The sequence below is a fragment of the Hemiscyllium ocellatum genome, chromosome 12 (assembly GCF_020745735.1).
Source record: "Hemiscyllium ocellatum isolate sHemOce1 chromosome 12, sHemOce1.pat.X.cur, whole genome shotgun sequence".
In the NCBI taxonomy this organism is placed as follows: domain Eukaryota; kingdom Metazoa; phylum Chordata; class Chondrichthyes; order Orectolobiformes; family Hemiscylliidae; genus Hemiscyllium; species Hemiscyllium ocellatum.
Window position 1 is genome coordinate 19,876,452 of NC_083412.1, and position 11,262 is coordinate 19,887,713.

General features: G+C 38.2%; 1 protein-coding gene across 2 annotated transcripts in view; it reads right to left on the reverse strand.

Annotated features, from left to right (window-relative positions):
* LOC132820959 (plastin-2-like) overlaps positions 1–7,651 on the reverse strand; it is a 67,151-nt gene extending 59,500 nt beyond the window's left edge. The window contains exon 1 of one of the 2 annotated variants that reach the window (XM_060833359.1): positions 7,547–7,651. The gene's annotated coding sequence lies outside the window, so the exon portion shown is untranslated. Of the gene's footprint in view, positions 1–6,310; positions 6,479–7,546 lie in introns of those variants that run through there. The other variant, XM_060833360.1, reaches the window with a different exon arrangement.
* Between the last annotated feature and the right edge of the window lie 3,611 nt (positions 7,652–11,262).

Genomic DNA, 11,262 nt, shown 5'->3' on the forward strand with positions numbered 1-11,262 from the left:
AAAAAAAACTTTATCCCATTAGGCTGGTTGGTGTTAAAAAAAAACAACCAGCCTAATAAAAAAGCTTTACTACCAATCATTTCCATTACCCTGCAATTAAAAAAAACTTACAATATCCAAAAAGTAAAAAAAGTGAACACCTTTCTTTATTCTGTAGGACTTGTTGCACACCACGTTTTAAAACAACAGGATGTTAAGAGAAGAGATGGATATCTTTTGAGAACATCATAAGAGCATTTGACAATTACTTCACTTTGGGGATCAATCGTACAATGGAAAGAACATGATTTGCTGGAATGTAGTGATCATATATGAAAAATATATAGTAATTTAAACCTGCTTTTAGCTTCTCGGTCTAGTATTTCTTTAACGCAAGACTCTTCATCCATCTTCTTAGGGACTTAACTTATTTTGGGTGTCTGATATCTTGATTTATTCTGGGTTGATGATTCAGATTTATCCCCTTGTGGCTTTTAAGATTCTCTACGGTCTTCAGAAGCATTTTCAGTATTGTTCACTACTCCTAGTGGTATTGACTTCGACTGAAGGCTTAGTTGCGGCTATTGCTTCTGTGGCCTTTTTAAATTACCGGCTGCTGCTTTAACAGTAGCTGGCTATCTCTGTGCGCCTTTAAGTTGCCGAGTACTTCAAAGTACACTCAGCATTTCTGACTGTAATTAATCATTTTTTCTTTCCTCTCCTCTAGTGGCCGTGTATTTTGTGCAGTTGAACAATTTTTTCACAAGGAGAAAGTGAGGTCTATAGATGCTGGAGATCAAAGCTGAAAATGTGTTGCTGAAAAAACGCAGCAGGTCAGGCAGCATCCAAGGAGATTCAATGTTTCGGACATAAGCCTTCTTCAGGAATATTTTCACAAGACCAACCTGCAAAATGTAGGGGACAATGATGCCTACCTGTGGTCTGTTAGTATTAAAATGCTTTATGTAATCCCCTCTCCTTAGTCTGTAGTTAGAAAACCCTCATGACTTAGCAATTGAACAAAACTATTCTTAAACTATTTGAGGAGGTCTATCTTTAATTTTCAATGACATGTTGAGTACATAATGAATAATGAGGCATTACAAATTATATCAATCCTATTTCTAAACCCATAAACGAGGCTGATGCCAACATTATCCAGAACCAATTCATAATCATCATCTCCTTCACACTTTGGTGCAATCCTGATCAGCTGTGAGTGGTGTTACAAAGATGAATTGGCTACATATCGGTGCTTTGTTCCAGAGTTCAGAAATTGCATAAAGATTGATGCCAGAAGTTATTTCTCCCAGCTGCTTGCTATTAGACTCAAAGCAATTTATTAAAATTTAAATAGATAATTTGTCAGATTCCACTGTACAGAATATAGACCCAGACGTATTGAATGAGAAGCGCACATCTATAAAATTGGATGTATTCATTGGTCAGGTTTTCAAAAAAAAAAGCAATCTTTTGAATGAAATAACATACTTTTAAAGGGTAGACAAATATGATAACTCAAAAGTTATTAAAGTTCCATAGTACTGGCAGATAATATTGACTTGGTTGCAATGATCCGTATAGTACACAGAAAATACTATTCATTCTTATCAACCATAAAGCTTAGTTAAAATTATAAGCATTACTCAAATTGAAAGTGTAAAAATCCCCTTGTGTTCTTTTACTTTAAAAGCTCAAAATTGCACTATTGAACAACTTAGGGGCTTTCAAAAGGCAAAAAAGCTTTTAAGTCAAGTTAAGAAACCAATAAAAAGGAAGGGTTTGTATTTGCAAAGCACTTTTCACAACCTCACGAAGTCCGAAGCCACTTTAAAACTGACAAAATACTTGGGGGTGTACTGAAATGTAGTGACGGGATGTTGGGACTGCGGCAATCAATATACACAGCAAGCACCCACAAGCCAGATTGTCCAGGTTATCTGTTTCTGCTTTGTCATGCTGGGCAAGGGAAAAAATGCTGGCTCAGGAAAATTCCTCTTTACTTCAAAATAATGGCAGTAGGCTCTCTTGGATGCACTCAAGAGGGCAGGTAGGTCCTTTGTCTAATGCCTTATCCAAAAGGTGACACCTTCAATACGTAGTGTTCCCTCCATGCTGTCAGCCTGATTTATGTTCTCATCTCTCATGAATAAGGCTTCAGCCCATCAACAAATGTGTAGCTGATGTCTTTGCATATATTTCAAACTTATTAATAAAGGCGAAGGTTCTTCAATCACTGCACTCTAATATAATTAGATGACGAGGTTCAGATATTTAAACTCTAACAACAGATCAGCATCAATTACTGAACATGTTAGGCTACAGTCCAGAGGTCCTCTTGTGGCACAGTGGTTATGTCGCTAGCCCTGGACTGGGAGCCCCAGGTTCAAGTTCCATCAGCTTCTGAGGTATGTAATATCATGCCAGAACAGATTGAATAGGAACAAAAAGATAGACTACAAGCCAGTATGATATTAACAGGCCCCATTAATTTGAACAGGTAAACTGCTTCGAGGCAGCAGCTGTGTTGAAGACAGTGAGAAACTTACACAGGGAGAAGTAAGACATTGTACTTATTTCACTGCAGCCATAACGGCTGGTGGAATTTAATCCAATTAATAAAATTTGCAATAGAAAGCTGCTCTCAGGAATGGTGGTCATAACAACTACTGTAGAAAACACATTTCATTCTCTAACCTCTTTGCAGGATAAAAGTTTACGGTCCTTACCCAGTTGGTCTTTATGTAACTCCAGACTCTCAGTAATCTGGTTGGCTCTTATCTGAAATCCTAACAGTTAAAGAGTATGGAAAAGCCCCTTCGGTCCATTGATTCTGTACCAACAATAATGACCGCTAATTGGTTCAACAAGCAGCCATGTTCAGGAACTTGGGCATTGCCAGTCATGTGCATATCCTGAAGATGTATTTTTAAAGTGGTAGCATACCCAAGGAATTATATTTAGTCAGGGCAAAGTACAGAACACAGCAACAGATTTAAGCAACTGGATAATTCTGTGTGTACTCTCAGCAGAAAGGAAATAATTGTATGGAAACCCAATAGGCACAAAATTCCCAAATGACAGAAGGTGTGAGAAACCTGGGCCACACACAGAAGTAGCAACGATGGCGCAGATTGACACTGAAACTGCTCCAGAAGTCAATGGCAATGCTGATTGACACCTAATTCCTAGGTCAGGATAGGGACTATACTTCAGAAAGTAATCCAATTTATGGAAAGCACTTAGAGATCAGTGGGGGGGTGGTGCCTAGTAAATACAGTATAATTACTGTTGCTTGCATGGACGGGAGCTTCAGTGGAGGTGCGGCGAGTGGAGTAATGTAATTTAGTTTAATTTGTTTGTAATTTAACGTAATTTCATTTCATTTCATTTTAATTTAACTTGAGTTAACTAAGTATGAGGCAATTGTATCCTGTAGAATAGTAGGTAGTTTATTGTTAATATTATTGTAATATAATAATGTTGTATTATTTCTATTTTCCTGTAACTTTGTATTTTTATAATTTTTTTGTAAAGTAAAAGTAATATATTTTTATTGAAAAAAGTTATCATAGAAAAGCACTTAGAGATCGAGGGTGTCTCAGGCATTATTCAAACACTGCATTTTAAATTATATATCTTAGTGTATGATCTTGGAGTTTCCTGAGGGGTTACGGACTAGATAAATTGCTATTCTCACCATTGAATGTCAGCCCAAACCGACAATTCTTACCCCACTCCTGCCCAAGTGAGAGTTTAAAATAAAGATTTAGTATCAATACAGAAACTAAACTCAGTGTTCAATACTTATTTGGAAGATGTTTTGTTATTTCCAGATTTAGGCATTTCCGACAAGGTGGAAAGCACTTGTTAAAATTCATTTTTGCAAATACAATACATGCTGTTAAACAAGTCCAAAGACTGGTCTGAAATTGAACTATAAATAATTTATTGGATTATATTTCAATTGACGAGTTGTTAAAAGATGTTTCTCTCAAGTCAGCACTTAAGAGCAAAGCAGGAACAGGAAGTGACTAATGCACAGGTTCCATTTTGTCTCAAGATTCATTTTGTGATATTGAGTATATGATAACCTAAGAAAGCAAGATAGAATGGCTGAGCTTTTAATCACACCAATTCACAGTCATGCATTGTAGAAATTACAAAATGGTTCTCATTTTATGGGAAGCAAAATTTTGCAGGGTATGGAGGAAGGTAAAAGTTTATAAGCCTACACTGTATTTGAAAGCAAACCACATAGAAGGAAGCTGATCACGTGCAAAAATGGAATCGGTGTTAAACAAAAAATGAATATTCAACAACGCAAAGGTGTTTTTGTCTAATCGAAACAACTCTGTTTAAAGGAGAGTGAGTGACAGAGGAGAGAGAGAGAGAGAGACAAAAAAGGGGAAAGAAAAAAATCACTGCTTCACCTTCTGTTCAAATATCTTTTGCAGTCAGTCATTCTCCCACACCTTAACCCAACCACTGCTTCTGTTTTCAAAGTATGAAAGTTGAACAGAAATGATTCTGTTTTTAAATTCCAAATTTGCATCTGCACATATTAGTTGTACACTACATTTACACTTAATTTGAATCAATGGGAACGATGGGAAATCAAGCCAGTTTTGGGTGAAACATCATGCTGGGGGCAATTCTGGCTAATTTAGAAACAGTTCAGACCTACTCATATTGACAAACAGGACATGGACTTCAAGTAGATTTCACTCCCACTTGTTATACCAAATTGGAAAGTAGCAAAAAAAACGTGATGAAGTTTTATTGCAGTTAAATGTTAAAAATGAATTATTGCTGTGCAAGTTACACGATTATGCGATTCTCAAAAGCATCTGGCAGATGCACTTTGAAGTGAGTCCCTCTTTTTTACCTTTAGTTGAAACAATTTCCTATACCTCAAATATTGTGGGCAATAGAAATAACCACAAACTCATCTTCACTGGACCCCTGCCTCAGCTCTCCCACTCATTCCCCTTCTCACCACACCCTCTATATGCAAGAGCGTTGAACCTCATATCAAAAACCGGACATTCAAATATCTGCTGCTCGTTCGTCTGGCTCTCTCAACTTTCCCTTCAACCTCACGTTATCTACTCAATGGAACTTTCACCAATATTTCTCCTGTATCTACCCCACTTCCTCCCTTGAGCCCTTTAAACATCAGCCTCATGAATGAGGCCTCCCACTTAACACTGTCTTATCACAGACATGTCATTTCCTCAGCCCCAGATGGGTGGACATGGTTTTGAAGGGTGCAGACATATTAACAGTCTCCATGTCTTTAAGACCACCTTCAGCCACCCACTTCAAGAATCCCACCTTCAATCCTCTTGATTCTCAAAAGGACTAACTGATTAAGCTTTTCTTGTTTTATATATCCTCTGAAATGCATCTTGGCTTTAAAAGTTAGCTCCCACCTTACCCAGTGCTCTCCCTTCATATAGGAACTTTTAATCTGGCTTACACACACACACACCCACACACCCACACACTATCAAGACCACACCAAATCCAGCACACTATAATACCTACTGGACCCATGTTCCACTGCCTTTCTTAACCAGTACTGTCGATGTTGAAGTTTTTGCTCTTCCTCCATCGCCACGCCCCACCCTGTTCTAGTATCCTCTCCTGCCGTTTAGAATTGTAGAACACTGGCTTCTGTTCGTCAACAATCACCCTCAGCAACTTTTTTTTTAAAAAAACGCCGAGGGCTTTAAACAACCAGAAAACCGTACTCATTGATCCACTGCCCCAACCCCATTCAGTTTTCCCTTTTCCTCACTGCTCAGTAATTCACTATGTTGTCTTCCTCAGCTCAAAGTACTTGGAGGCTACAAGAAGCACTACAGAAACACAAGCAATAATTGTGAAAACAGCACAGTGGCACAATTTATGAAGCAAGTGACAAAGAAATGTTGGACTTGAGTTTCGACCCGTATTTCTGATATCAAATTTCAATAATAAGGCTGTGGGGAAATCCCAAGTCGGAAATATCAGAGGATCAGCCATCTATGCCATTCAAATACATTTCTCACTGGCTGCTAATTAAGGCCTTCAAAGCTTATGAGCGATTCCCACCCAATTCCCGCCTGACTATATTGCAGCCACAGAATTAGAAATGACTATTCACTTCAGACGATTTCAGAGAAAGTGAAAAATACTCATGCAATGCTGTCTTCACTACATTATCTACGTTGCTACCTAAACCAACTTGTACTTCCAACAGGATCTGTACATTTTCAATTCACTGTCCTCTACCTAAACTTCTAATTGCTCACAATACCATTTACAATTCTCAGTAGCTACTCACCTTAACAAAATCCTGGAGATCTGAAATCCACAGACAGTGCCAGACCTGCTGAGTATTCCCTGGTACTTTCTGCCTTTACTCTCATTCTATACATTTGTCAACAGTAATAGGGGAGAAGCTGGCAGACCATATTTTCATAATGTATCTACAAGACTTTCCTCAGAAGCAAACTTCAAATAGTATGACATACATTTTGCAACATGTAACTTTTAGTTCCTTAATATTTGGTTTCCCGGTTTCCCAACTTCCCCTAGAATAGCATTACTTCTGCTTGCTGAATCAGTTCATGATGATGCTAACTATCACTCAAACAATACACAGGAGATATTTAATAAAGTACCTTGCTTAGCTTGTCTGTGCAATCTGTAGCTTTGATTGTTTCTGTGATTTCATTGCTAAAACCTGAATTCCCAATTGGGTTAAAATTGATTATTGGCTGGGTTGGAATAGTTGTATCCCGGTAAATCTTAGAAAACCCACTGGGGTCCAATACCCACCCTTAGCTTAATGACAGAATTCGAAGACAAATTTTGAATTGCATCACAATGGTTCTGCAGCATTTTAAAGATCGCATGTAGACTTCCCTTTCTAGAATCTTTAAAATACAATTTTAAAAATCATCAAAATGAGCTTTCAGCTACTGGCAGATTCCATGTAACAATTTTTATTTTTGCTAATAAATAAGTTGGCGGATTCCCAGTGATTTAGATAGCCTGGGCCTAAAACAGACGTGAGCAAAACTGACTTTCAAATAACACTATTTCAATCAGAAAGTACTATTTTTAAATCTAATAAAAGACCCAAAAGCAAAAGAAGGCGCATTAACAGAATGTAACTCTGCATTAATTGCATGTTACATTCTGTAATCCAATACTATACTGAGTAACTTTGCTAAATATTAACAAAGGTGCATAATGTGGCCAGAACATGCCAAATTTGTACTGCAGAAAGAGCAAACTAGTTAACAAATACTGCATCCTACTACTTTCAATGATCCCCTTTCAAGAATTTCAAAGTGACATTGTTAAGTCGGCAAACTACATTTGCACAGCCTGACTGCCACAGTCCCACCACACGCTTCCTGCGTTTCAATATATAATCACATGCTTATGGCATTGAAATGTTCAAATCAAATTGACCGCTTAATTTCAGCACGTGAAAGCTCAACTCTGACTCTTTTGCACAGAAAAGCAAATTTCTTACAGCAAGACACACAGGTCCGACTCTCACTGTTACCTTAGCGAAGTAGGGTGGTTTCTTTTAACCTCTGTGGCTGTCTTAAAGAGTCCTCACTTTCTTCTGTCAGAAGAGAACATATGCAGAGTATGTCAAAGATTGCATTAACAGGAAGGAAGTGACTTGAGTGGCGGTAACATGTCATCCTAAATTTGCGAGATTTGCCTTTATAAGGCAATTGAATAGTAGGTATGGTTGTCATGAGCAGTTTTATTGGTTCCACCTGCTTAATCTTTGAAAAAGGGTTTATGCTATAATTTCTTAGATTTTTAACAACTTCAACCTAGAGCATCAAATAAACTTGAGCAAATTGTTCCTTCACTAACTCAAAATGGACAAGGAAAAGAAAAGACCTTTGCTGTACTGATTTGGAAATATAATCACCAGGACCAAATCATTAGCAGCCTCAATAGTTTAGGACAAGTTAAAGCAGGCAGTTCCACATGATGTGCTTTTTGTTTCAATGAATATGTGCTCCATACATACTGGTTAAGCCCTACAACCCTTTTCTGCAATTGAAATAGTTTTTAGTTTATTTTAGTTATAAAGGAAGTCAAGCATTCAAGCAAACCAATATACAATTTATATGCATTAAAATGAGATCCTTAGTAGTTAGATCTCTAATCATTATAAGTGCGAATCTTACTGTCAATTTTTCCCATTATAAATTCATGTGCATTTATTTCAGAAATTGCCCATGTAATCTGCAATCACACTGTGCCACATTGGAGCTACTACATTTGAACCACTGACATATAAATGTGCTGCTATACTGTGACAAGTTTACATAGGTGCTTTTCATTAAAAAAACTTCAAGGGTATCTGTAGTTAGATATCATCAAACTTAAAAGAAAAAACATATCATTGCACAAAGGTAGGTGGCTCATCAAAAGATTGGACATAATATAAAGAACAGCAAAGAATGACTAAGAAATTAGTAAGGAGGGAAAATTTCAGAGTATGAGAGAGTGATAGCTATCTAGCAATATAAAAGCAGGTACGAAGAATTTCTATAAAAAGAAACAAGTTAATATCTCATTGTTGGTCCTGTAGAAAATGAGTCTGGGGAGCTAATAATGGAAAATAAAAGGATTGTATGCAAATTGAACAGGTACTTTGCACCAGTCTTCACTATTGAAGATGCAAGTAATATCCCAGAAATAGCTGTTAATCAGGAAGTGGAAGGGAGAGATGAAGGCAGGACAATTATAATGACCAGTGAAGTGGTACTCAGCAAATTGTTGAAGGTCTTGATAGTCTTCCTCCTCGGGTTTGAAAAGACGTGGCTAGTGAGGTACATGAGATGCATTGGTTTTAGTTGTCAAACATTACCTAGACTCAGGGAAGATAGTTCAATAGTCCATTAAATTGGAAGATAGCAAATGTAACTCTTAATCCAAAACAGGAGACACAGAGAAGGAAACTACCGCCCAGTCAGCTTTACATCTGTCATAGGGAAGACGTTAAGGTATTTTTAAAGTTATAGTTTTACACTTACAGAAGTTTCAAAGTGATCAGGCAGGCCAAATTTATTTGAATTCAATTAAATAAAAATGAGCTTTGGATACAGGTGAGCTGGTAAATGTACATATTTAGATTTCTATAAGGCATCTCAGAAGATGTCACAAAGGGATAATGTGGAAAAATAAAGGCTCATGATGTAGGGAGTAACATACTGACATGGAGAGAAGATTGGCTAGCTACCAAGAAACACAGTAAGTATAAATTTATAATTTTCTCTGGTTGGAAAGAGATCAGTGCTGGCACCTCACATATGTACAATTTCTCAGTGAACTGAGAGAAGGGACCAAAGCTACATTTGCTGATTTTAAAGAAATCACAACATCAGGTTATAGTCCAACAGGTTTAATTGGAAGCACTAGCTTCCAAGCGCTGCTCCTTCATCAGGTGGTTGTGAAGGAGCAGCGCTTCGAAAGCTAGTGCTTCCAAATAAACCTGTTGGACGATGACCTGGTGTTATGTGATTTTTAAATTTGTACACCCCAGTCCAAAACCGGCATCTCCAAATCATGACATTTGCTGATGACAAAGATAGATAGAAAAGTAAGTTTTGAAGTGAACATAGGTGGTTACAAAAAAAAATGATATGTAGATGAATGGACAAAGATCTCGCAAGTGGATTATAGATTGGCAAGATGTGAAACTATCAATTTTGGCAGGGAGAAGTGTATTCCATAAATGGTGAGAGATTACAAAGCTCCAAGGTGCAGCAGGAGCTAGGTGACCTTGCACATGAAACAAAAACAAGAGAAAAAGGTTAATGTGCAGGTTCAAGTAATTAGGAAAGCTGTAGAATGTAATAAGTTGTGATAGGAATTTAGAAGATTTGATTGAAAGACGAGTCATCTTGAAATGGTAATAATGGAGAGGATGTTTCCTCTTGGGAGTGCATCTACAAGTAGAGTCACTGTTTAAATATATGGGGTAGCCAATTTTAGTCAGATGAGGCATGGTTTTCTTTCAGAGGATGGGAAGTCTTTGGACCTCTCTAACTCAAAGATTTTTGAATATTTTTAAGACAGAATGGGATAGTTTCTTCGTAAGCAAGGGTTGGAAGTGGTGGGCAGGATTGGAAATTATACATCAGATCAGCCATGAACTTGCTACAGGACATGGCAGGTTTGGGAGTTAAATTGTTTACTCCTGTTTCCAACTGATCAGATGGCATGTTCATCGGACACGGATATCACTTGAAGTTAGCATTCACTGCCCAGCCCTAACTGACTGAGAAAGTGGCGGTGAGCTGCTCTCTTGAACTGCTGCAATCCTTGGAGGTCCCTCACTGTTAGGCAGGAAGTTCCAGGACTTTATCCCTTCATTGTTGCTGGGTCAATGGTATACTTCCAAGACAGGATGGTGTGCGAGGGACTTGGAGGGGAGATTGTTCTTGAGGTGTATCAACCCATACATTGAAGACCGCAGAGGTTAGGAATGGAGTTCTAGGATCTGAGCCAGCCGTGAGTGACTGCAGACATATCGCCAAGTCATACCAAGGTGCCTCTTGGTGACTGTGCCATTTCCATTCTCCTGGTAGATCTACTGCTTTTAAGTGGTGGTGGTTTCAGGTTTAAGCTGGACTTCCAAAGAAGCCATGGCAACTTGCCACAGCCCACAGAAAATAAAATTTGGGCCATCCAGCTGCAATGAAACCATAGAAATGCCACTACATAGGCAAGAAGGGGAGATGTTTAAAGTGGGAAGCTATTCAAATGGATTATATCAAATTGTTTGTATGTTGCTGGAGCTCCATTCATTCAAGCAAGTGGACAGTATTGCACCACAATGTTGACTTGGTATGATGGGACCTGTTGAAGGTGAAAAATGAGCTACAGAATATACAGCCTCCCAGCTGCTCTAGCAACCACAACTTTCATGAATCTGTTACAGCTGAGCTCTTCCTCAATGCTGACCCCATCACGTTGAGAATTGTAATGTGATTGCATGTCATTGGGAAGTGGTTAGGCTCTCTTGTTGGAAACAGCAGATGCAAATATTACTTGCAATTTATCAGCTCAGGCTTTGCTGCACATGGGTACAAACTACTTCATGTTTGACCCAAATGTTGGAAGAGACATCACTGATAAAGCAGCTGAAGACAACCAGGACTTAAATAATTGAATCGAAGAATCCTTACAGTGTGCAAAGAGGCCATTCAGATGCACACAACTCTCCGAAGAGCAGACACAGCAACTCCC